Here is a 27,330-nt window from a genome sequence, read left to right on the forward strand (position 1 = left end):
AGTCAGCATGGCCTCCCCATCGACTTGAGGAGATGGCAATGTTCTCCTCTCAGTGCTTGTCCCTCTGTTATCACTTCTTCCCTATGATTCCTTTCTTATCCATTGAATTAGCGTCTCTTGCATCTCTTCACGTTTCTGTGCCCAGATTCTGTTTGCAAAAGCTGTATCTGGGTATCTGTCACTTGAGTATCCAAGCCTAGACCAATCCTCGGGCTGGAGACCTGCGGCCATCTTGGGTGACATGTTTACCGCGATGTCATAAACACCCTCAGAATTCTAAGCTGTCCTGAAAACCTCCATGCACACAGTTCTTCACGACCATCTCATACCAGTCTGACTACTTCCCCTTTCCAGGTAGGATAGTTTTACTTGTTCGGGATTCCGTGTCTGTTTATAACTTTATCCTCGAACTTTGAAATTTCTACTACAATCCCGCTGGACACCAGTTTCTTTCCTTTCAGATTATCCTGGGTTTTATCTCTTATCATTTGTGGATGAGTCCAAATGGGTGGACTTTCCCCAGAGGAGGCCCTGGAGTCCCTCCCGAGATTGACTTTCCTGGTCAATCCTCTGATGCGTAATGATCGTGTCATCTCCATTTCCACCTGGCAAGTCACATGTTTTCCTTCCTTCATCACTTGGCGAGGTGTTCCTGATGCGTTCATAGATTGTAATATTCTCATGGTTCTTACTCTGATGTGTATTCATAACGTCTCTTCACAATTTCGACTTCTTTAGGATGTCTGTCTGCACCATACCGTAAATCTATATTTGCTAATGCTACTAATCTGATCTGCACCTGTGATGCTCGCCGATGAAGCCTGTACCACCCAAGTGGAATGTGGGAACTTACCCAGTACACCACAGGGCCAGCACTGAATTGGATTCTTGGACCAACATTTTGTCTGAACTGGGGAAGATGTTGGCCTGCTTTGATTATTTGTAAAGGTAATTAGTAGTAACATCATGGATGGTAACCTTTTCCTTTGGATCCTGAGTTTAGCACGGAACATGTTCTCTTGGTAGAGTTGTTCTTCATCTCTTTGCCACTGTCTACATTTCTGTAGCATTATTAAGCACTTGGAGGTGATTATCAATGCTTGGAAGTTCATCTTCTCTAATCTCTTTCAGCCTCCAAAGCTTTAGGCCATAAACTTGCTTGCCTTTTTGTAGTTTTGATTTTACATGAATTGATTGCCATAACCCTGCATTATAACACCCTATTGTTTTCAGATTTACAACCTCCTAGATTTAGACTTCTTTGTATGGTACATCCTCTTCACCACCGTAAGCCTAATGACATGCCCATACCACACACTGGTGCCTAATCAACTCTTTCTTCCACTGCCTTCTGCAACCGATTCCCTCTGGGAACCACCAATCCCTTGGCACGTGCTACCGGTTTGTTTCTCCTTATTTTACTCTTCTCCTTGTAAGTGAGATGCTACGGTACTTAACTTTCTCCCTGGGGCTTCTTTCAGTTCCCCTCATACCCTCAGGAGCCATTCTGGTGTCACAAATGGCTGGACTGCACCCTTTCTTGCAGCTGAGTGCTATCCCATTGTGCGGCTATAGCCAATCTTCCTTCTCCAATCGTCCCTTGATGGGCCCCAGGGCGATATCCAAGTCCTGGACATCAGGATTAAGGCTGTGGTGAACACAGCGGTGCAGGGATTCCTATGCGTTGGTGTTTCCAAGTTCTTCGGATAAATACGACGCAGAGGAATAGCTGGATCATATGGTAGATGGATTCTGAAATTTCTGCGGAAGTTCCACACCACTTTGCATAGTTCCTGCACCGGCTTACACTCCCACAATGGTGCAGGAGGCTTCCCTTCTCCCCACCTCCTCTCCGGCACTTGTTTCCTATCTTGTTACTTATGGGCATTCTGACCACAATGTGCTGTTATCTCATTGCCATTTGGATTTGCATTGGCCTTAGACGTAATGATTATGAACATGTGTTCATACAGCTGTTGGCCATCTTTCTATCTTATTTGGTAAAACTCTCTTTCCATCTTTTGCCCAGGTTTTAATGGGCTTGTTGTTTTTTCTCTTCTGTTGGCATGTGCGGTTGTTGGCTCTTTTGGCTATTCAGTCCTTCTCCGATGTGTGGTTTGAAACATCCACTCGCAGTTGTTGTGCTGTCTTTGCATTGAGTGGATGGTTTCCTCGGCTGGGCAAAAGCTTCTGCGTTGGATGCAATCCCATTTGTTTCTTGTTTCGTGTGTTGCCCTTGCCCAGTCACACATGCTTCTTCCAAATAGGCGGCTATGCCACATGGCCATGAGCAAGGTGCCTGGTTTTCTACTAGAAGTTTCACGGTTTCAAGTCTTCCGTTCAATGCTTTAATCCATTTCGAGGTGGTGTGTGAGCCTGTTGTAACATCATGGTCTACTCTCATTGCGTCACATATGGCTGTGCAGTTTTCCAGCACCTTTTCTTCTTGAGACTCTCCTTTCTCCACTGATCCTCTTGCCTTCCTCGTTGCAAATGGGCTGTCCATATATGTGTGAGTTGACCTCTGGGCTCTCGATTCTTTTCTGTTGATCTCTGTGTCTGTTTTTGAGACCAGACTGTGCCATTTCGGTACGTAGCACTTCGTCCTACATGTTGAAATCAGTAAATGTGATATGTCCTGCTTTGTTCGTTTTCCTCAGGATTCCTTTGGGTATTCAGGGTCCCTTGTTGCAGGATAGAGACTTAAGGATTCTCTCTTATATTTCTGTGGCAAAGATTCTGCAACTTTGACTGGGATTGCATGGAATCCAGAGATTGCTTTATCCGTTATGGAGGTTTCAAGTATTTTAGATCCTACATTCCTATAGCACGGAATACCCTTCCATTTGTTTGTGTCTTCTGGAATTTCTTTCCCCAATGTTTTGCTAGTTTCGATTTCCATAGCTTGCACCTGTTTGGCTAAGCTTATTTCTAGAGATCTTATTCTTTTTTTCCTGAGGTTCGGTTTTTCTGTTCTTTTCAGGTTTTCATTAGTTTTGTTTCGGCTGATGTTTATGGCTGTGCTCAGATCTGATGTCGATGTTGCTGTATTTGCTGAGGAATACGGATGCTGTCTGACGTTGCTTCCCAGCTGCCTCTACACTACCTCCCATGCCTCCCCGAGAATGGTTGGACCAGCGGAGAGGAGGTTCACCCCCAGGATTCCGCATGGCCAGCCCCGGGCTGCCGACCCAGAACGTGCAGACTTCACCACTGCACCACGGGCCGGCACCTTTCATATTCCATTGGCAACCTGCAGTTGAGTGGAATGGGACTTGAATATGCTACTTGAGCCCAACTCGGGCACTGTGTAGATGAGGCCAGTTTGTTTTTCTTCTCCACTGTGATGTCAGAGGTTTTGTCAGAATTGTGTCTCTGCTGTCCCTGCAAACTTCTTAGACACAGGCTTACAGAGCCTGATTTTAGCAGTCTCATAACTCACCCTTACCAGTTACCCTAGGTTTGACCTTCGCTTGGGTTTTTGGGATTGTGACTTACTCCGACTTTCGAACGTTCAGAGTATGTCTAAAACTGACATCTTTCTTTATGTATTATTCATGTGTGATTTCTGTGTGCCTTCCATTTTCTGGGACCGTTTTTTATTTTCCGTGGTAGCATCGTTGATATGGGCTCAGCGAGCTGAAGACTCGAATGAAAGATTGCTTGGACTCTCAAGATCCTGCATTGGTGTTCTTTTATTGAGAGAACAGTACAGGATAGCATGGGGACAGGACACATTAGCAGTGAAGAGCTACTGCTGCTGCTGCCTGGGGACAGGACACATGGCTGGTCAGAGCTATTGCTGCTGCCCTGACTAGAGGGTTAGGGCTAATTTCATAAGGCATGGGTAAATGACTTATTTTTACTCGAAAAAGAAATAATGATGTAAGATATCTTTAAATGATTTCAGTACAGATGGAGACTGGACATTGTGTTGTCATATTTTTAGATACGAATCTGGCCATATAGATCAGCATGTAGGTGAGAATGCCCTGGGCTTCTCTCCCTTGGGCAGCCCTAATTCATACCATAAAAAAATCCACTGGGTCCTATAGTTTGGCATGTACTCCAGGTCACCTTCAGCTTCCCTAGCTGGGGCAGCCCTGATCCACATCATAAAACCTCCCTGAACCTGTTTGGACTGGAAATCTTTGGGGATATGGATGATGGTCACTCTTCTGTGACTACTTCTGGCTGTACAGGGTTGTAGAGCTGTCCCTAAATGGGGCCATAGGTACACTTAGGCAGTTTAGTGGACCAGAAGGCTTGCCCCATTGAGTTCAAGACTGACAAGTTATACAGATCCTCTAGAGATGAGAGAGTCATTGACAAGAGGTGGTCCAGGAAGTGAAACATTTTTGACATGCATAAGACAAACAATGAAACAGACAACAAAATATCATAAGAAATACAAGCAGTATGTTTAACCCAATGAATAAGGTTTTGAAGTAGTGCAGAAACCTTGTCCTGACTAGGAGTTCAACCAATCATTTAGATTTAGGGTTGGTCATACATGGATTTAATTTGGTGGCTGGGATACCAAGCCAGAAATATTTTGATGGTAGTCAGGAATATAGACACAACATTCAGTTTTTATAATGGCACAGGTGCCCCCTTGTGCTGCTGTCAAGACATCCAGATCAATTTGGATTTGGAGGACTGCCTTACACACTTGGGATACTTCTAAATTCAGCAGCGAAATGCTATGCTGTGTATCATTTAATGCCTTCATACTAAATTTGTTTAGGACTTCCATGTGCAAGACGACACCTTCGATTCCCAATTGGTGAAAGAAAATTGCGGAAAGTTGGTCATACCGATGGAAGACGGGGCTGGCCAAGTGCTGTTGCAAGTTGGGTAGGTTAGCAGGAGGAGATATAGTAAATATAGTTCCACGTTGCATCCAGACAAAGCCTAGAGTGCATCGTCCAATCCATGCAGGTGGTTGCCAAGGTCATAAATTGGAGCCACGTATCCACTGAGCACCGTTAGGGGCTAACCAATGCGTGTTGAGCCATGTATCCCAGTCAGTCTGAAACCAATCAGTATTTTTTTTAAGGCTATGATATGAGAACACATCTAACAGGGATTTTTTCCCATAGGTCGAGTCCTATAAGGCCATGTATCACAGGGGTGATTTTTTTCCCCAAAAGAAAGTGGCCTTTTACTGAGTTGCCCACTAGTAGGAGTGAACCAAATATATTCATCCCAAATTTTGTATTGTCCATCCTGTGTGTATTAATAAGTTGGGGACATTACCTTTGGAACTTGTTCTGTATGATCCAAGTGTGACAAGGCAAATCTAGTTAGTATTTGGACAGTAGTATTGAAGGAAAATGTTTGATTGTGGCCAGGGAACTTCCAGGTGTCAGAGGTAGATGGCCACAAGGAGACATTCATATTAATAATACATGAATATTGCGGAAGAAAAGAGCTAGACTCTAATATCCATGAATGCCTACTATAGCTTCTAAAGAAACATAATTTTTTCTCTCTTAAATCACTCTCATTTTTACAAAAGATAGCCAAATCAGGATTAACGGGTTTGCAAATCAAGTGTAGTTTCAATACAACTTGCTCCAATTATTTACATAAGAGCAGCAAGAATAGTAATTGTTCATACAGGCTTTGTTAAATGTGCTTCGCTGGATCTTTTCCTGCAGAATCTCGGATTGAACTGTGAAGGCCTCTAGAGGCCAGAAAAGCCAAGCCAAGGACTTGCCATCAGATTTGGCCTGCAGTACCTACAGATTTGAGTGGTGTTCTCTTTGAGGTCTCCCCAAATATTCGGAGGTTCCTTGCACCTGCCAGATAAGCAAGCTTCCTTACTTACCGGGTAAGATTGCCAAAATCTCAGTAAACAAGGTACCAGGTCTGTGTTTCCCAGTGGCTGTATTCCAGAAAGTCCAATCTTTGTTCCTGAAACTCTGTCTTGTCATGTCAGAGACTGTGTGTTTCAAATATGACATTCCAGTCAAAGCCTTGGTAATATAACCAATGTGTCCTGTTATAAGGAGAACAGATTCTTATGGATCTTATGCAAATATTGCCACGAAATGACCATACTCAGTCACAAAGGGTTTCCAAATTCCTTAGGGATAAGGTAGGGAGAAAAAGATAAATGTTTCAGTTTTGCTCATAAAGGTATAATTTCACCAAATGGCTGTAAGTTATAGTTAGCATAAGAGAAAAGAGAAAAAGATTTCCTTCATTATGAGAAAACAAAACAACACATCAAAACTCAACAATATTTCAAACGGAAGTCCTAAAAATTTGTAATCGTCCTAATCAGTGCACACAGTCCTGTATAATCAATTCTTGAGCTGAATCTTCTGTTAGCAGATCGATGAGCATAGTTTCTGTTAGAATTCTGTCATTTCTTACTCCGTTCAGTTTTACAATCTGAAGGTTTATCAGAAACCTGTCGTTTAGACTGTTTGTGTCAGAATCCTTTCCAGGAATTTATCAAAAGTTGAAACATATTTGCAAAAGGAAAAAGCATCAGAGTAAAACAACAACTATCTGCAAATGGACAAAGAACTCAAAAGGGCAATTGGCAAAGAAACTTGACTACTTCTGTGACATATAACACTGCCAGATAATAAGTGAACTTATCACTGACAACCAGGGCAGATCAGAATTTTAGGAATGCTATCTAATTTTGAGACGTCTATATTAATAACATTTTCACATCAAATACCAGCTAAGAAAGTCTATTGTCGCTTATTTCACAATGTTTCCCATTTAATTTAATAGACCAAATAAGCCAAATTACTTTAGCATTTTCCTCCTTGTAGGACGAGAGAGCAAATTTCTTTGAGAAGTCTCAGGGACCCTCTGAAAATCCTCAGAGTAATCATTCTTCTGTCTACCAGGTCTAAAGAACGCCTTCATTCAGGATTTGAATATTTCTGAGGGAGAAGCTTGTCACAACATATCAAAAGTTCTTAAAATGTTGTTCAAATAGCAAACAACACTCAGTGTGAAACAATGCTCAGGTATCCATTCAAAGTGAGAACAGAAAGAGTCAAAAATATTAAGAGTAACCTCAGACATTATTTTCACAAAACAGATTTGTCTCTTAGGTAGACATACTCAAAGGAACAGCTCTTACATCCTCTTTACCAAGAGCAGATCAAAAGTTCAAGAAAATGTATACTTTTAGAGAAAAACAAATTTGAATTTCTGCACCTACTTGTGTTTCACATTCAAACTCATTCACTTAATTGAACTTACTTTAGTCTACTTGACCAGGCATAAAACTCATTTCAGAATTCCTCCTTCACAAACCTTCTACATCTTTCTTTTTCATTTTCAGTACTTGTCCCAAAGTCTTTCTTTTTTCCTTTCTACTATATCAGGAGCAATTTATCTTTCTTAACCCATCAAACAAAAATATTTCCATTCTTTATACCTTTTTTACTGAAAACATACATTTTAACTTCCTTGAATACAGAGCTCTTTTGCTTAATAATTTCCAGTAGCTTTAATTGCATAGGTTAGTTAGAACCTTTAACGCTTAACGGACCTAGTAAACACTAAAAAGGTAAAAAATTATGAAATGTCTTTTATATCAGCATTCTAAAGACTTCACAACTTAAGAAACATGACACTTCGCAATAAAACACAAGGCATGCTTTTTGATACACCCAAACGCTTTTAGCCTCTTCAATAAGAAGCCAAAAGTAGATAACTCAGATATATTTAACAATAATGTGTGAGAGGTCCATTCTATCCAAAAGTGACCCGCATATTCATCTTTTTATCATTTAACTTAACTTGGCAAAACTCAAGATTGTTACCAAAAAGGATTTCGAAGCTGTTTTTTTCCCCAAATATACAGACCATAAAAGTTATTGTACTCACTTTTATGAGTTTTATGTATGTAAACCATTTCTTTCCAACAATTATGTTCAGATCACTACGGAAGCCTCATGAGGCATTAGACAAAACTGGTCATCATTTAAAGCTATTATTTTGCTGACAAATTCAACAGACAACGTGAACTTATATGACTAGTAAACCGAGTCTGAATGCCTGCATCCTATGCAAATACTGACAACTCTGACAAGAAGACAATTTTCAATGAAACCAACAAACTTAAACAAGCTTTTATTTACCAAAGGTTAATTCACGTCACGTTAACTTTGAAAGTCACTCTATTAATTTCGACTACATTTAGAATTTAAGAAAGCACTTACTTTAAGCCAACTAAACAGAGATCTTAATTTTGGCCAGACCATCCAGGGGTTAAAATATCACACGTATGATGTACACATAGACACATACACACAAAGACTGTACAACTATTGTTTTAAAAATTACTGCCATGAATCAGGTACAGTAATATAGAGCTCACCAGTTACAAATCAAAACTTTGTTTTGAGCCTTTTTACTAATACTTATGGAGAAGACCCTCAAGAAGCTAGACTTTTTGCAAGGGCACACTTATGGCCATTTATCCTTTCCCCTCCTTTTTTTTTTTCAGTCTTAAGAAACAGTGATATGCTAGATAGCAGTTCCTGGAGAGGGGGGAAGATAATCCTTTTCATGGTAAAGGAACAAGGTTGAATCTGAACTGCCTCTAGAACTGTATTTCCAGTCTTGCAAGGATTTTCTAAGGACGGTTGCTCTTGATTTCTCAGAAACTGGACTGTAACTTGAAGGACGTTCTAGATTGATCTACCTGTCCAACAGCACCAGAAAGGCAGAGAGAAACATCACACATTTTCTACCAGCTGGAGTTTCTGGGGCATAACCCATACAATTGAAAGTGTTTCTAATTAGTTAGAATGACCCTGAGTGATGAGTCTTAAGGGACGTTTATCTCATTCTCCACAGCAGTAAAGCCAGTGTCTGACTGACAATGAAGTGGAGAAGGGTGGAATGCATACAAAGGGCTTGAACTGGCTGGAGGCCGGGGCTCCCAGTACCCGGGTTGAGAATGAAGTTCCTTGCAAAATGTTTTCAAGTTTTCTGATTTTACAGAAGTTCCAGGTTCTGGTCAATTCCAGCCTGAACTTAACCAAGACTTGGTGAAAACAGAGGACATGATGAGCAAAACAAAGAAAGGAAATGAAGACATCAGACCTCACCCTCATGGCCGCTCAAAGAGGGTTCTCAAGAGAAGACTCACTCAACAGTTCCCATGCTGGGGTGCACTACTGTAGCATGACAGTTCACAGAATAACTCACAGGTCTGCTACCCTCATAGCCAACTCAGTAGGTGACTAAAACACTCAATGACTCACCCCCCAAGAGAGAGCACCATACTTGGGCTTTCCGGGGTGATCAGGCCCAGAAATGCCAAGTTTGGGCTCCCAGGGGTGGAGGCCATGACTGTTGACAGATTTCTTTGCTTCCCTGTTGCAAAGCTCAAAAGGAGACGCAAAACACCATTGCAACTCTAAGAAAGATGAAAGAGAGAGGTCCATTACCTTGAAAATCCCCCCTGAATCTGGGGCAGCATCCTACCTGTCATTCCTACTGTGGGGTTCCTATAACAAGGGGTGATAGGGGTGTCCCCCAGCATTGCCTCCATTGCATATCTTCCCTGGTATGCCTGGAAGTTACAGGTGCCTGGTGAACATCTTTCCTATTCTGCCTGGCAGTAATAGGTGCCTGGTGAATGGTCCCCAAGAGAAAGGGAGAAGTTCAAGAGACAACAGGATGGAGAAAATTAGTGAGGCATTTTCCGCCACTCTGGGGGACATTCTACCCAATTGCGTGTTGGAGGCATTCTCCGAGAAGGGCTTCCCATACGCAACCAAAGGTTAGACTTTGGTACTTTCCTTGAACTGGAGTCCCAATTGGGACATTCACACAGTTCAGAGCATGGTCAGGTGCCATGGGAGGTATCCCAATCCAACCTTAGGAAAGGAACCTTACAGGGGAGTCTTGCAGATTGCTGACCATCCTAATGACTTAAGTGGCTGACCCGTGCCCACCTAAAATTTGTATATTAGAGATAGAGTCAGGAAGGAATGGAGTGATTCACTCTACATCGCCCTTAGGCTTAAGGTACTGATTCTCTTCAAGCTGAATGCCATGATTTGCCCCATAGAGTAGCCATGGGCAGCAAACGTGCATTCATACAGCTATCAAAGACAGTTCCTGATGGAGAAGTGAATTTAGATTCATCCTCGAAACAGAGAGAGGCACAAGGAAGAAAAGGGCACTTATCAGAAGTTGAGCTCAGAAACCGATGAAGCAAGTTCCCGGTAGGGGGGCCACAATATATGATGGTGGGTCAGCGAGCTGATGAGTCAGAAGAAAGATTTCTTGGTCTCTCAAGGCCTGGCAGAGGTGCTCTTTTATTTAGAGAATGGTACAGGATAACATAGGAAGAGGACCCAGGGGCAGTAAAGAGTTTCTTCATGGGGACAGGACCTATGGGTAGTGAAGAGCTGCAGGCATGGGAACTGGACCCACGGGCAGTGAATAGCTGCTGCTGCTGCATGGGGAAAGGAGCCATGGGCAGTCAGATGTCCTGCTGCTGCCCTGAGTTGAGGGTAAGGGCAAATTTTATAAGGCATGGGTACGTGACATTTTTACTGGAAAAAGAAAAGATGATGTAAAAAGCCATTAAAGGACTTCAGTACAGATGGAGTCTGGTTATTGTGTGGTCGTATAACATTAGATACGAATTTGGCCATATAGACAGGCATGTAGGTGAGCATCGCCTGGGCTTCTCTCACTGGGGCACCTCTAATTCATACCAAAAAAAATACACCGGGTCGTATGCTTTGACATGTAGGACAGGTAACCTTGGGCTTTTCGAGCTGGGGCAGCCTTAATCCACATCAATCGTCATTGTTTTTCTCAGCTATCTCCCATAGATACGCTTATCAGTCTGTTCTCCTTCATTCCAAGTTATGAATTTTGTGTTTCTTTAATCACCATATGTTCTCTAGGCTGATGTGTGAGTGTTTTCATGATTGTTGGGCATTGCCTTTGAATTTCCATCGTTCACTTGAAGGAATCTTTGCTATCCTAGCCTAGGTCCAACTGAGCACTGAGAACACGAGGTCATCTTGGTTGGTTTGACATTCTGAGATCAGAAACTCCAAATTCTAGGTTGTCCAGGCAACCACCTTATGGACATAATGTTTCTGAGACAAATTAGAGAAATCTCATGAATTCCTGTCTCCAGGTAAGATATTTTTATGTCTCTTTTCTAAATTTGGGAAGGCTGGAACTTGACCCTGGATCCATGGTCCTCCTAGTAGATTACATCTAGATACTGCTTTACTTTATTTCTGTAGGGTTTGTAAGTTGTTTGATTTACACCCTAAGCTCTGGCATGTTTATTTTTCATTAAATATAAGGGTAATGTTCTAATTTTCAGCCAACTTCCTCACATATGCTGTCAAAACACATAGTCAATAATCTTCTACGGCCAGAGATGGGAGAGAATTTCACTGGTGCCAAAGTGAGCATTCTAGCTTTGGATGTCAGCCTTCACTTTGGATTGGTGATTCCCAGAGGGAATGAAAAAATCCAAAAAGGCGTGCTGATTTGGGGCATAAAGGATTTGAGGCTGAAAGAGATTAGAGAAGATGAACTTCCAAGGACTGTGAATCTCCTCCAAATGCTTAATGATGCTACAGAAAGTAGACCATTGCAAATAGATGATGGGGAATACTATGAAGAGAATGTGTTCCGTGCTAAACCGATGAACCAAGGGAAAATGTTACCGTCTATGATGTTACGAGTAATTACATTCACGAATAATCACAGCAGGCCATCTTCTTCCCAAGTTCAGGAAAAATATTGGTCCACAAGTAAAATTTAGGGCCAGCCATGTGTTCAGGAGTGTAAGTGCCCACATTCCTATTGGGTGGCCTGGGATTCATGGATTCACATCACTGGTGCTGATCAGATTAGTAACGTTGGGAAAGATAGATTTCATGGTATGGTGTGTACAGAGATCACAAAGAAGTCGAAATTGTGAGCATACATAGAGATAGGCAATAGGAAAAAAACATGAAAATATTGCAATCTATGACACATCTGGTACACTTCCCTAAATACAGACTGAAGGAAGTGATGTGACCTGCATAGGTAGAATTGGCGGACTGCATGAGATGACACGATCATTGCACATCAGAGGCTTGAGTGGGCAACTTCAACTTTGGATGGACTCCAGGACTTTCACTGGGGAAAGTCTACACATTCGGCCATATTCACAAAATGTAACAGATTAAACCCAGGATAAACTTAAAGTAAAGAAACCATGTCTAGAGAGAATGTAGTAGACATTTAAAAGTTCAAGGATAAAGTTAGAAACACACAAGAAATTCAGGAAATGGAAAACTATTCAAGCTGGAAAGGGAGAGTAGTCATGTGCATAGAAGATGCTGGGACAACTTAGAAGTTTGAGGGAGTTTATGACATCACAGTGAACATGTCACCCAAGATGGCCTCATGGTTATAGTCTGAGGATTGTCCTAGGCTACGATACTCAAGTTAGAGATACCCAGAAGAGAATTTAAAAACAGAAACCAGGCACTGAAACTTGAAGAGAGAGAATGCACGCTGATTAAAGGGGTAAGAAAGAAGTCATTGTGAGGAAGCAATAATAGGGGACAAGCACTGAGTGGAGAACATTGTAAGCTACTCAAGTGTATGGGGAGGCCATGCTGATGCAAGCTTGAAACTTGATTTGAAACCAGAGGCTGGACTTTGGGCTTATCAGACCTCCATTGTCCTTCTGCCTTAATCATAATCCAAAATTAAGAATGATCTCTTGAGGACACGGTAGACAATGATTGATGCTTCCTTTCCTATGCCCCTAGCATTCATTGAAGAGAAGTCTCACTTTCCATAGCTCTGGCATTACAGAGGCCCTTTGGGTACATGCTAATGTGTCACAAGATAACTCTTTGAACAGTTGAAGGAATGGACCCCCATCATGCTTCGTGTATGTCCCATTGTTTGACAGGGCTCCAGAATTGTGCTGAGAAGCACCCTATTCCAGACGGCTTTGTTGCTTTGTGAGGGCTGCCCTACCAGGCTAGTATGCTTGGTTTGGCTTCAATGAAATTCTCTCCCCGTATCTCTTGAAGTAGAACGATTATTAATATCGTGTATTGACAGCATATGTAAGGAGGTTGGCTCAAAATTAGAACATTACAATTATGTTTATAGAAAAATAAACATGCCAGAGCTGAGGATGTAAATCGAACAAGTAAAACACTCTATAGAAATATAGTAAGCCAGTATCTAGACGTAATCTAGTGGAACACTCAAGGATCGGGAGTAAAGTTCGAAACTTCCCAAATCCAGAAATGAGACAGAAAAGTATCTTACCTGGCGCGGAGTTCATTGCATTTCTCTAATATGTCTCGGAAACATAATGTCCGTGAAGGCGGTTGCCAGCACAACCTCGAATCTGGAGTTTCTGATCTCAGAATGTCAAAGCAACCAAGACGACCACGTGTTCTCAGGGCTCAGTGTCACCTCGGCCAGGATAGCAGTTTCCTACAGGTGACCGATGGAAATTCCAAGACAACACACAACAATCACGAAAAGACTCAGACCTCGGCATACAGAACATATGGTGATTACAGAAATACAAAAGTCATAGCTTGCAATGGAGGAGAACGGACTGATAAGCATATCGAAGAGAGATAGGTCAGAAAGACCGTAACGATTAGACAAATCCCTGAAAATGGAAGGCCAATAGAAATCACATCTGAATAATCCACAGTGAAAGACTTCAGTCATTAGACAGACTCTGACTGGACGTTTGAAAGTCCGAGAAAGTCACAAAGCCAAAAACTGCAGCGAAGGTCAAACCTGGACTAACTGGGAAGGGTGAGTTATGGGACTGCTCCACGCGGGCTCTGAAAGCCTGCATCCAGGAAGCTAGACAGGACAGCAAACACACGATTCTGACAAATCCTCCGACATCACAGAGGGCCAGAAAAAGAAGCTGGCCTCATCTACACAGGGCCAGAGGTGGGCTCAAGTAGCATATTCAAGTCACATCCCACTCAACTGCAGGTTGCCAATGGAACACGAAAGGGGCAGGCCAGTGGGGAAGTGGTGAAGTCCGTGCATTCTGGTTTGGGAGCCTGGCATCGGAAACATGGAATCCTGCGGGTGAGCATCCTCACGGCTCGTCCAGCCATTCTGGGGCAGATGTGTGAGGTAGTGTAGAGGTAGATGGGAAGCGACATTAGACAGCTCCACTCTTCCACAGCAAATACAGCAGCATGGCCCGCAGATGTGAGCGCAGCCGTAAACTTCTGCCAAAACAAAGCCAATTGAAAGTTGCAAAGAATTGAAAAATTGAACCTCAAAAAAGAAAGCATGCCAGTAAGAAGTAAAAGATATCTAGCAATAACCTTGGCCAAACAGGAGAAAGCTATGGAAACCGAAATCCAGCAAAGATTCTGGGGAAGAAAGTCCAGAAGACACAAGGAGATGGAAGGCTATTCCGTGTTCTTCGAATGGAAGAACTAACACACTTGAAGCGTCCATACCACATAAAGCCATCTCTGGATTCCATGCAGTCCCAGTCAAAGTCGCAGCACTATTTCCCACAGAAACGGAAGAGAGAATCCTAGAGTTTCTATCCCGCAACAAAAGACACTGAATAGCCAAAGGAATACTGAGGAAAACGGACAAAGCAGCAGGCATCACACTCTCTGATTTGCAGATATAGGACGAAGTGCTGGTACGGAAACAGCACAGCCTGGTGCCCAAAAGAGGCACACAGACCCATGGAACAGAATCGACAGCCCAGAGGTCAACTGACACACATATGGACAGCCCATTTTCGACCAGGGAGCCAAGAGGAGACAGCAGAGAAAGGAGAGTCTCGACAAGAAATGGTGCTGGGAAGACAGCACAGCCACATGGAACACAGTGAGAGTAGACCGTGATGTTACACCAGGCACACACACCACCTCGAAATGGATTAAAGGCTTGAACGGAAGACTTGAAAACGTGCAGCTTCTAGGAGAAAATGCAGGCAGCTTGCTCTTTGCCATCAGGCTTAGCCACCTGTTTGGAAGAAGCATGTGTGACCGGGCAAGGGAAACAAAGAAACAAGAAACAAGCGGGACTCCATCCAACGCAGAAGCTTCTGCCCAGCCAACGACACCACCGACTGACTGCGAAGACTGTGCAACAACTGACAGCAGATGTTTGCAAACCGCACATCAGAGAAGGGGTGAATAGCCATAAGATCCAATGAACTCATACGTCTTCACAGGAAAAGAAACAGCGAGCACAATAAAACAAGGGCAAAAGATGGAAACAGACAGCTCTCCCAGGAAGATAGAAAGATGGACAACAGGCTGTATGAAAACATGCTCATCAACATTAAGTCTCTGCTCAATGCAAATACAAACGGCACTGAGATAGCAGCTCACAGTGGTCAGAATGGCTATAAGGATGAAGACAGGAACCAACAAGTTTCAGAGAGGAGGTGGAGAGAAGGGAAGCCTCCTGCACTGCTGGTGGGAGTGTAAACCGGTGCAGCCACTACGCAAAGTGGTGTGGAATTGCCTCAGAATTTTCAGAATCCATCTACCACATGATCCAGGTATTCCTCTGTGGCGTATATATCCAAAGATCTTGGAAACACTAATGCACAGAGATCCGTGCATCGCTGTATTCTCCACAGCCTTACTCCCAATATACAACATTTGGAAGCCTCCCTGGTGCCCATCAAGGGACGAATGGAGAAGGAAGATGGGCTATAGCAACACAATGGCATAGCACTCAGCTGTAGGAACACATGCAGTGCAGCCATTTCTGACCACCTGAATGGCTACTGAGGGTATCAGGGGAACTGAAAGAAGCCCTGGGGTAAGGTCAAATACCACAGGATCTCACGTACAAGAAGAAGAGGAAAACGGGACCAACAAACACGTAGCATGTGACATAGGATTGGCAGTTCCCAGAGGGAAATGGGGGCGGGGGACGGAGGGACAAAGAGTTGATTAGGCACAAGTGTGTGGTGAGGGCCTGTAATTAGGCTTACGCTGGTGAAGATAATGTAGCCTACACAGAAGTCTAAATCTATGAGGATGTAGATTTGAAAGCTATAGGATGTTAGAATGCTGGGTTACGGATATCAATTCACATAAAATCAAAACTTCGAAAAGGGGTGCAGATTTACGGCCCTAAGCTTTGGAGGCTGAAAGACATTACAGATGATGAACATCCAAGGATTAGCAATTGCCTCCAAATGCTTAATGATGATACAGAAAGGTAGACCTTTGCAAAGAGATGAAGAGGAATACTACCAAGAGAACATGGTCCGAGCCAAATCATGAATCAATGGCAAATGTTACCGACCCTGATGTTAGTACCGCTTCCCTTCATGAATGATCGAAGCAGGCCAACATCTTCCCAAATTCAGGCCAAAGCTTGGTCCAAAAGCCCAATTTGGGGCCGGGCTGTGGTGTAGCAGGTAAGTGCCCACATCCGCTTGGGCGGCCCGGGCTTCACCGGCTAGCATCACGCTTGGGGATCAGATTACTAGCATTAGGAAATACAGATTTCAAGGTCTGGTGGTCACAGAGATCATAAAGAAGTAGAAATGGTGAGGAGACCTTATCAGTACGCACCAGAAAAAGATCCAGGAGAATATTACAATCTATGAACACATAAGGAACACTTCCCCAAATGATGAAGGAAGGAAAACATGTGACCTGCCAAGGTGGAATTATCAGACTGCTAGGAGATCACAGGATCAGTGTGCATCAGGGGAATGCCTGGGCAACTTCAACATGAGAGGGCCTCCCGGACGTTCTCTGGGGAAAGTCCACCCATTTGGCCATATCCACAAAAGATAAGAGATAAAACCCGGGATAAGCTTAAAGGAAAGAAACCGGTGTCTAGAGGGAACTTAGAAGACCCTTCAAGTCCTTGGAGAAAGTTAGAAACAGACAAGAAATCCAGAGCAGGGAAAACTATCCTACCTGGAAAGGGGGACTAGTCAGATTGGGATGAGACGGCTCTGAAACACTGTGTGCATTGAGGTTGTCAGGACAACTTAGAATCTGAGGGTGTTTATGACATCACGGTGAACATGTCACCCAAGATGGCCGCATGTTTACAGTCCGAGGATTGGCCTAGTCTAGGACACTCAAGTGAGAGATACCCAGAAACAGCTTTTCCAAACAAAAACTTGAAAGGATCAAACAGACTCTGATTCAAGGGAGAAGAAAGGAATCATTGGGAACAAGCGATAATAGATGGACAAGCACAGAGAGGAGAACATTGTCACCTACTCAAGTAGATGGTGAGGTCGTGCAGATTCAATCTTGGAACTTGATTTGAAACAAGAGGCCAGACTTGGGGCTTATCAGACCTACGTTGTCCTTCTGCCTTACTCATAATCCAAAGTACAGAATGATCTCTTGGGGACGTTGAAGAGAAGAATCGAGGACTCCTTTCGTAGGCCCCTAACATCCTTTGAAGAGAACTCTACCTTTGCATAGCTCTGGCCTCACGGGGGCCCACTGGCTACATGCTAATGTTTCCCAAGAGATCTCTTTGAAGCCTTGAAGGCATGGACGCCTGTCATGCTTGGGGTATGTAGCTTGGTTTGGAAGGGCTCTAGAAGTGTGCTGAAAAGCACCCTTTTCCAGAGGGCTTCATTCCTGTGTGAAGGCTGCCCTCCCAGCCTACAGTGCTCAGTTGGGCTCCAATGAAATTAACTCCCCCATCTCTTGCCGTAGAAGGAGTACTGATTCTGTGTTTTGACACCATATGGAAGGAGGTTGACTGAAAACTAGAACATTACCATGATATTTAAAGAAAAATACACATGCCAGAGCTGAGGATGTCAATCAAACAGTAACAGACTCTGTAGAAATAAAGTAAGCCAGTATCTAGATGTAATCTAGGGGAGCGTTCAAGGTTCAGGGCTGAACGTCGAAACTTCCCAAATCCAGGGAAAGAGACGGAAGGATTTCTCACCTGGAGAGAGGAATTCATCACACTCATCGAATTTGTCTCGGAACCATTGTGTCCGTGAAGGTGGTTGCCAGGACAACGTCTAACCTGGAGTTTCTCATCTCACAATGTCAAATGAACCAAGATGGACACGTGTCCTCAGTTCTCAGTTGGACGTAAGCTAGGATAGCAAAGATTCCTTCAACTGACAGATGGAAATTCAAAGACAACATCCAACAATCACCAAAGCACCCACACGTCGGCCTACAGAACATATGGTGATTAAAAAAATACAGAATTCCTAACCTAGAATGAAGGAGAACCCACTGATAAGCATATCGAAGGGAGAGAGATCAGAAAGACCACTACGATTAAACTAAGGAAAGAAAACAAGCTCCCAGAAAATGGAAGGCAAACAGAAATCACACCTGAATACTCCACAGTGAATGAAGTCAGTGTTTACAAAGAGTCTGCTTGAATGTTTGAAAGTCCGAGAAATTCACAACCCCCAAATTTGCAGTGAATGTCAAACCTGGGCTAACTGGGAAGGGTGAGTTCTCAGACTGCTCCAAGCTGGCTCTGAAACCCTGTGTCCATGATGCTTGCTGGGACAGCAGAGACCCAATTCTGACAAATCCCAGTGGACCGGAAAAACAGCCTGGCCTCGTCTACACTGGACCAGATTTGGGCTCAAGTAGCATATTCAAGTCCCATTCCACTCAACTGCAGGTTGCCAATGGAACACGAAAGGGGCCAGCCAGTGTTGCATAGGTGACGTCCGCGTGTTCTGTGTCGGCAGCGTGTGGTTGGCCGCATGGAATTCTGGGGGTGAGCCTCCTCACCGCTCGTGCAGCCTTTCTGGGGCAGGCGTCCGAGGTAGTGTAGAGGAAGATGGGAAACGACGTTAGTCTTCCTCAGCAAATACGGCAGCATTGCCAGCAGATATGAGCACAGCAGTAAACATCTGCCTAAACAAAACCAATTAAAAGTTGCAAATGATAGAAAAACTGAACCTCAAAAAACAAAAAAGCATGCTAGAAAGAAAAACAAGTAATCTAGGATAACCTGCACAAAACAGGTGAAAGCTATGTAAACCGAGAAATAGCAAACCTTTGGGAAAGAAATTCCAGAGGACACAGGGAAACGGAAGGGAATTCAGTGCTCTTGGAATGGAAGAAAACGAAGAAAGCATGAGGTATCATCACAATGATTCCTTTCTCATGCCTTGGATCAGCGTCTCTTTGGTCTCTTCAAGTTTCTGTGCCCGGTTTCTGTTTGGAAAAGCTGTTTCTGGGTATCTCTCACTTGATTCTCCAAGCCTAGGCCAATCCTTGGACTGTAAACATGTGGCCATCTTGGGTGACATGTTCACCGTGATATCATAAACACCCTCAGAATTCTAAGTTGTACTGACAACCTCCATGCACTCAGTGTTTCAGAGCCATCTCATACCAGTCTGACTACTCCCGTTTTCCAAGTAGGATAGTTTTCCCAGTTCTGGATTTCTTGTTGGTTTCTAACTTTCTCCTCGAACTTTGCAAGGTCTACAACATTCCCTCTAGACACGGGTTTCTTTCCATGAAGATTATCCCCGGTTTTCTCCCTTATCTTTTGTGGATGTGGTCAAACGGGTGGACCTTCCCCAGAGAAATTCCTGGAGCTCCTCCCAAGTTGAATTTACCCAGGCAATTCTCTGATGTGCAATCAGCGTGTCATCTCCTAGGAGTCTGACAATTCCACCTGGGCAGGTCACATGTTTTCCTTCCTTCATCATTTGGGAAATTGTACCTTATGCATTCATAGGTTGTAATATTCTCAGCGTCCATTTTCTGGTGTGTATTGAAAATGCCTCCTCAGAATTTCTACTTCTTTATGATCTCTGTGCCCACCATACTGTGAAATCTGTATTTCCTAATGCTAGCAATCTGATCTGCAACCCTGATGATAGCAGGTGAAGCCCGGGCCGCCCAATCAGAACTTGGGCACTTACCTGCTACACCACAGGGCCGACCCTGAATTGGGCTTTTGGACAAACCTTTGGCCTGATCTTGGGACGATGTTGGCCTGCTTCGATCATTCGTGAAGGCGGTTAGTAAAATCATGTACGGTAGCATTTTCCACTGGTTCACGAGTTTAGCATGGAACACGTTCTCTTGGTAGTGTTCCTCTTCGTCTCCTTGCAATGGTCTACCTTTCTGTAGCGTCATTAAGCATTTTGAGGTGATTACCAATCCTTCGAAGTTCATCTTCTCTAATTTCTTACAGACTCCAAAGCTTTAAGCCGTGAACCTTAACGTCTTTTGGGAGTTTTGATTTTACGTGAATTGTTTGCCATAACCCAGCATTATAACATCCTATACCTTTCAGATCTACATCCTCATAGATTTAGACTTCTGTGTACGTTACATCATCTTCACCACCGTAAGCCTAATTACAGGCCCTCACGACACACTTGTGTCTAATCAACTATTTCTCCCTCTGGGCCCCGCCACATTTCCCACTGGGAACCAGAAATCCCATGTCACGTGCTACCTGTTTCTTGGTCCTTTTTTTCCTCTTCTCCTTGTAAGTGAGACCCTATGGTATCTGACCTTCCCTCTGGGGCTTGTTTCCATTCCCCTAAATCCCTCAGGAGCCATTCTGTTGGTCACAAATGGCTGGAATGCTTCTGTTCCTGCAGCTGAGTGCTATGCCGTTGTGTGGCTATAGCCCATCTTTCTTGTCCCTTGATGGGCACCAGGGAGGCTTCCCTGTCTTCAATATCGGGAGTAAGGCTTTGGTGAGCACAGTGGTGCACGGATCTCTGTGCATTAGCGTTTGCAAGTTCTTTGGATATATATGCCCCAGAGGAGTACCTGGATCATGTGGTAGATGGATTCTGAAAATTCTGAGGCGATTCCACACCACTTCTCTTAGTGTCTGCACCGGTTTACACTCCCACCAGCAGTGCAGGAGGCTTCCCTTCTCTCCACCTCCTCTCTGAAACTTGTTGGTTCCTGTCTTCATCCTTATAGCCATTCTGACCACTGTGAGCTGCTATCTCAGTGCCGTTCGTATTTGCATTGAGCAAGACTTAATGATGATGAGCATGTTTTCATACCGCCTGTTGTCCATCTTTCTATCTTCCTGGGAGAGCTGTCTGTTTCCATCTTTTGCCCAGGATTTATTTGGCTCGTTGATTTTTCTCCTGTGGAGACATATGACTCCACAGCATCTTTGGCTATTCACCCCTTCTCCGATGTGTGGTTTGCAAACCTGCTGTCGCAGTTGTTGTGACGTCTTTGCACTGAGTCGATGGTGTCATTGGCTGGGCAGAAGCTTCTGTGTTGGATGGAGTCCCGCTTGTTTCTTGTTTCCTTTGTTGCCCTTGCCCAGTCACACATGCTTCTTCCAAATAGGCGGCCAAGCCAGAAGGCAAAGAGCAAGCTGCCTGCGTTTTCTCCTCGAAGTGTCACGGTTTCAAGTCTTCCATTCAAGGCTTTAATCCATTTCGAGGTGGTGTGTGTGCCTGGTGTAACATCACGGTCTACTCTCATTGTGTTACATCAGGCTGTGCAGTCTTTCCAGCACCATTTCCTGTCTAGAGTCTCTTTTCTCCGCTTTCTCCTCTTGGCTCCCTGGTCGAAAATGGGCTGTCCATAGATTTCTGAGTTGATTTCTGGGCTCTCGATTCTGTTCCATGCATCTGTGTGCCTCCTTTGCTGGCCAGGCTGTGCTGTTTTAGTACCTAGCTCTTTGTCCTATATGTGGAAGTAAGAAAGTGTGATAATTGCTGCTTTGTTCATTTCCCCCAGGATTCCTTTTGCTATTCAGGGTCCTTTGTTGCTGGATAGAAACTTTAGGATTCTCTCTTCTATTTCTGTGGGAAAGATTGCTGCAACTCTGACTGGGACTGCATGGAATCCAGACATTGCTTTGTCGACAAAAATAATCTGTAACCAATCTATAAATGAAAATTTGGGGGAGTTTATTCTGAGCTTCAATCTGAGGATTATAACCCAGGGCCTTTCTACCCAAAGGAAGAAAGAGCATCAGAGAAGTGGGGTGCACAGACTGGTTGTATTCCTCTCATAGAGGATGTTTCACATAGGATTGAAATGTCCCATTTACAATAGTCGCGAGACTGCTCTGTTGGCACAGCGATTGATGGAAATAGCAGGTAGGTCTTCTGTCTCAGTGAACACAGTAGGGTGGCAGTCTGTTGTCTATAGCTGACTGGTCACAGGTGAGCTGGGTGGTCAAAGGTGAGTGCAGCAATCAGTTCCTAGCCTAGGGAGAAATGCTTATCCTTAAAGAAATGCTAATGTGGGGGGAAGTTGCACCTTTATCTCAAGGGCCATAGGAAATGTCTAAGCAGATATGCAATGCGTGCTAAATAGCCATAGTCAGGCCCTTTTGGAAAAAACAAAATCAGGCCGAATTAGGTTTATACCAAATGGCTTCCTCATATAGTCCAATATATCCAATTGCTTCCCATTTTTACTTGAGCTTTATGCCGTATGGACGTTTCAAGTGTGTCCGTTGTTGCATTCGAAGGGCACGGAATAGCCTTGCGTTTCCTTGTGTCTTGTGGAATTTCTTTCCCCAAAACTTTGCTAGTTTTTGGTTTCGATCGCTTTCTCCTGTTTGTCCAAGGTTATTCACAGGTATCATTTTCTTCTCACTGGCATGGGTTTTTTTTGAGGTTCAGCTTTTCTATTCTTTGCAACTTTTAATCGGTTTTGTTTGGCAAAGTTTATGGCTGTGCTCAAATCTGCTGGCCGTGCTGCTCTCTTTGCCGAGGAAGAGTTGCGCTGTCTAACATCGCTTCCCATCTGCCTCTACACTAGCTCCCACGCCTGTCCCAGAATGGCTGGACGAGCGTTGAGGAGGCTCACCCCCAGGATTCCACACGGCCGACCCAGGCCTGCCAACCCAGAACACGTGGACTTCACCGCTGGCCCACTGGCTGGACCCTTTCGTGCTGCATTGGCAACCTGCGGTTGAGTGGAATGTGACCTGAATATGCTACTTGAACCCCACTCTGGCCCTGTGTAGATGAGGCCAGGTGGTTTCTCTGGCCCACTGTGATGTCGGAGGATTTTTCAGAATCGTGTCTCTGCTGTCCAGTCTAGCATGCTGGACACAGGGTTTCAGAGCACGCGTGGAGCAGTCTCATAACTCACCCTTCCCAGTTAGGCAAGGTTAGACCTTCCCTGCAGTTTTGGGGTTGTGACTTTCCCGGACTTTCAATCGTTCAAGCAGAGTCTGTCTAAAGACTGACATCTTTCACTGTGGATTATTGAGGTGTGATTTCTGTTGGCCTTCCATTTTATGGGACCCTGTTTTCTTTTCCATGGTCTAATCGTCATGTTCTTTATGAGCTTGTCCTTTGACATGCTTATCAGTGCGTTCTCCTCTACTCCATTTTAGGAATTTTGCATTTCTTTAATCACCATATGTTCTGTAGGCCAAGGTGTGAGTCCTTTCGTGATTGTTGGGTGTTGTCCTGGAATTTTCATCGTTCACTTGAGGGTATCTTTGCTATCCCAGCCTAGATCCAACTGAGCACTGACTACACGTGGTCATCTTGGTTCGTTTGACATTGTGAGATGATAAACTCCAGGTTCGAGCTTATCGTGGCAACCACTTTCATGGGCCCAATGGTTCCGACACAAATTAGATGAATCTGATGAATTCCTCTCTGCAGGTGAGAGACCTTCTGTCCCTTTTCTGGATTTGGGAAGTTTCGAGCTTGACCACTGATCCTTGAACTTTCCACTAGATTACGTCTAGATACTGGCTTACTTTATTTCTACAGGGTTTGTTATTTGTTTGATTTACATCCTCAGCTGTGGCACGTTTGTTTTCCTTTAAGTATAATAGTAATGTTCTAATTTTCTGCCATTCTTTCTATGTGTGGTTTCAAAACACATAATCAATACTCCATCTACGGTAAGATATATGGGGAGAGAATCTCACTGATCCCACTGAGTCCTGTAACCTGGGAAGCCAGCCTTCACAAAGGATGGAAGGCCTCTGCAAAAGGGTACTTTTCAGCACACTTCTAGAGCCCTTCCAAACCAAGAGACATACCCAAGCATGGCAGGGGTCCATTCCTTCAGGGCATCAATGAGCTCTCTTGTGAAATATTGGCATATACCCAGTGGGCCCCCGTGACTTGAGGGCTGTGGAAAGTGAGAATTCTCTTCAAGAATGCTAGGGGCCCACGAAAGGAGGCCTCGATTCTTCTTTTCAATGTCCTCAATTGATCAGTCTTGACTTTGTATTATGGGTAAGGCAGAAGGACAACGTAGGTCTGATAAGCCCCGGGTCCGGCCTCGTTTTTCAGAACACATTTCCAGCTTGAATCAGCATGGCCTCCCTAGACTTCCGTAGATGACAATGTTGTCCTCTGAGTACTTGACCCTCTATTGTCTCTTCTTCCCAATGATTCCTTTCTCATCCCTTGAATTAGTGTCTCTTTGATGTCTTCAAGTTTCTGTGCCCGGTTTGAGTTTGGAAAAGCTGTTTCTGTGTACCACTCACCTGAATATCCTAGCCCAGGTCAATCCTAGAGCTGGAAACCTATGGCCAACTTTGGTGACGTGGTCACCGTGATGTCATAAACACGCTCAGAATTCTAAGTTGTCCTGACAACCTCCATGCACACAGTGTTTCAGACCCATCTCATACCAGTCTGACGACTCCCCCTTTCCAGGTGCGATACTTTTCCTATTTCTGGACTTCTTGTCAGTTTCTAACTTTATCCTCGAACCTTGAAAGTTCTACTACATTCCTTCTAGACAGTGGTTTCTTTCCTTTAAGATAGTCCTGGGATTTATCTCTTATCTTTTGTGGATGTGGCCAAATGTGTGGACTTTCCCCACAGAAAGTCCTGGAGTCCCTGCGAAGCTGAAGTTACCCAAGCAATCCTCTGATGTGCAATGATCATGTCAACTCATAGCAGTCTGGTGTTTCCACCTTGGCAGGTCAGATGTTTTCCTTCCTTCATCATTTGGGGAAGTGTACCTGATGTGTTCATAGATTGTAATATTGTCATGGTTCATTTCCTGGTGTGTATTCATAAGGTATCCTCACAATTTCTACTTCTTCATGATCTCAGTCGGCACCATACCTTGAAATCAATATTTCCTAATTGCATCTGTACCTGAGATGCCAGCCTGCCAGTCCCAGGCCGCCCAAGTGGAACATGGACACTTACCCACTACACCAGACGGCTGGTCCTTAATTGGAGTTTTGGACCAACCTTTGGCTTGAACTTGGGAAGATGGTCTGCATTGATTATTCGTAAAGGTAATTAGCAGTAACATCGTGGACAGCAACATTTTCAGTTGGCTCAGTAGTTTAGCACGGGTCATGTTCTGTTGGTAGTGTTCCTCTTCATCTCTTTGCAATGGTGTACCTCTATGTTGCATCATTAAGCATTTCGAGGTGATTATCAGTCCTTGAAGTTCATAATCTCTAAACTCTTTCAGCCTGCAAACTTTATCCCTTAAACCTGCTTGCCTTTATGGAGTTTTGATTTTAGGTGAATTGATTTCCATAACCTAGCATTAGAAAATCCTATAGCTTTCAGATTTACATCCTCATAGATTTAGACTTCTGTGTATGCTACATCTTCTTCCCCACAGTAAGCCTAATTACAGGCGCACACCCCACACTTGTGCCTAATCAACTCTTTCTCCCACCGTCCACTGCCACCCGTTCCCTCTGGGAACCACCAATCCCATATCACGTTCTACCTGTTTGTTGGTCCTTATTTTAATCTTCTCCTTGTAAGTGAGATGCGATGGTATTTGATTTCTCCCTTGGGCTTGTTTCAGTTCCCCTCCTACCCTCAGGAGTGATTCTGCAGTCACAAATCGCTGGACTGCACTCTTTCTTACAGAAGAGTGTTTTGCCTTTGTGTGGATATAGCCCAACTTCCTTCTCTATTGGTCCTTTTATGGGCACCAGGGCGGCTTCCAAGTCTTGTATATCGGGAGTAAGGCTGTGGTGAACACAGTGGGGTACGGATCTGTGTGCATTAGTGTTTCGCAGTTCTTTGGATAAACACGCTGGAGAGGAATAGCTGGATCATAAGGTAGATGGATTTGGAAATTTCTGAGGCAATTTCACATGGCTATGCCTAGTTCCCTCACCAGTTTGCGCTCCCACCAGAGGTGCAGGACTCTTCCCTTCTCTCCACCTTCTCTCTGACACTTGTTTGCTGTTTTGTTCCTTTTAGCCATTCTGAACACAGGGAGCTGTCATCTCATTGCCGTGAGGATTTTGCGTTGGCCTTATACTTAATGGTGTTGAACATGTGCTCATACAGCTGTTGGCCACCTTTCTGTCTTCTTGGGGTAAATCTCTGTTTCCATCTTCTGCCCAGGTTTTAATGGGCTTGTTTTTTCTCTTGTGGAGACGTGTGTGGTCATTGGGTCTTTTGGCTATTCAGCCCTTCTCAGATGTGTGGTTTGAAATATCCTCTCTCTGTTGTTGTGCTGTCTTTGCATTGAGTGGACGGTTTCCCCAGCTGGACAAAAGCTTCTACGTTGGATGGAGTCCTGCTTCTTTCTTCTTTTCTTTGTTGCCCTTGCCCAGTCACACATGCTTCTTCCAAATAGGCGGCTACCCCAGATGGCAAAGAGCAAGCTGCCTGTATTTTCTCCTAGAATTTTCACTGTTTCAAGACTTCCGTTGAAGGCTTTAATCCATTTCGAGGTGGTGTGTGTGCCTGGTGTAACATCATGATCTACTCTTATTCTGTTACATATGGCTGTGCAGTCTTCCCAGCACCATTTATTTTAGAGACTCTCCTTTCTCCACTGTCTCCTCTTGCCTTCCTCATTGCAAATGCGCTGTCCATATATGTCTGAGTTGACCCTTGTGTTCTCCATCCTGTTCCATTGGGCTTTGTGCCTGTTTTTGGGACCAGGCTGTGCTGGTTCGGTACCAAGCGCTTCGTCCTACATGTTGAAATCAAAGTGTGATACGTCCTGCTTTGTTCGTTCTCCTCAGAATTCCTTTGGGTATTCAGGGTCCCTTGTTGCTGGATAGAGACTTTAGGATTTTCACTTCTATTTCTCTGGGAAAGATTGCTGCAAATTTGACTGGGATTGCATGCAACCCAGAGATTGCTTTATCCATTGCGGACGTTTCAGGTGTTTCAGATCTTACATTCCTAGAGCACAGAATACCCTTCTGTTTCTTTGTGTTTTCTGGAATTTCTTTCCCTAAAGCTTTGCTAGTTTTCAGTTTCCATAGCTTGCACCTGTTTGTCTAAGCTTAATCCTAGAAATCTTATTCTTCTTACTTGCATGTTTTTTTCCAGAGGTTTAGTTTTTCTATTCTTTGAAACTTTTCATTGCTTTTGTTTTGCCAGATGTTTATGGCTGTGCTCACATCTGGTGGTGATGGTGTTGT

The sequence above is a fragment of the Equus asinus genome, chromosome 1, assembly GCF_041296235.1.
Source record: "Equus asinus isolate D_3611 breed Donkey chromosome 1, EquAss-T2T_v2, whole genome shotgun sequence".
Classification (NCBI taxonomy): domain Eukaryota; kingdom Metazoa; phylum Chordata; class Mammalia; order Perissodactyla; family Equidae; genus Equus; species Equus asinus.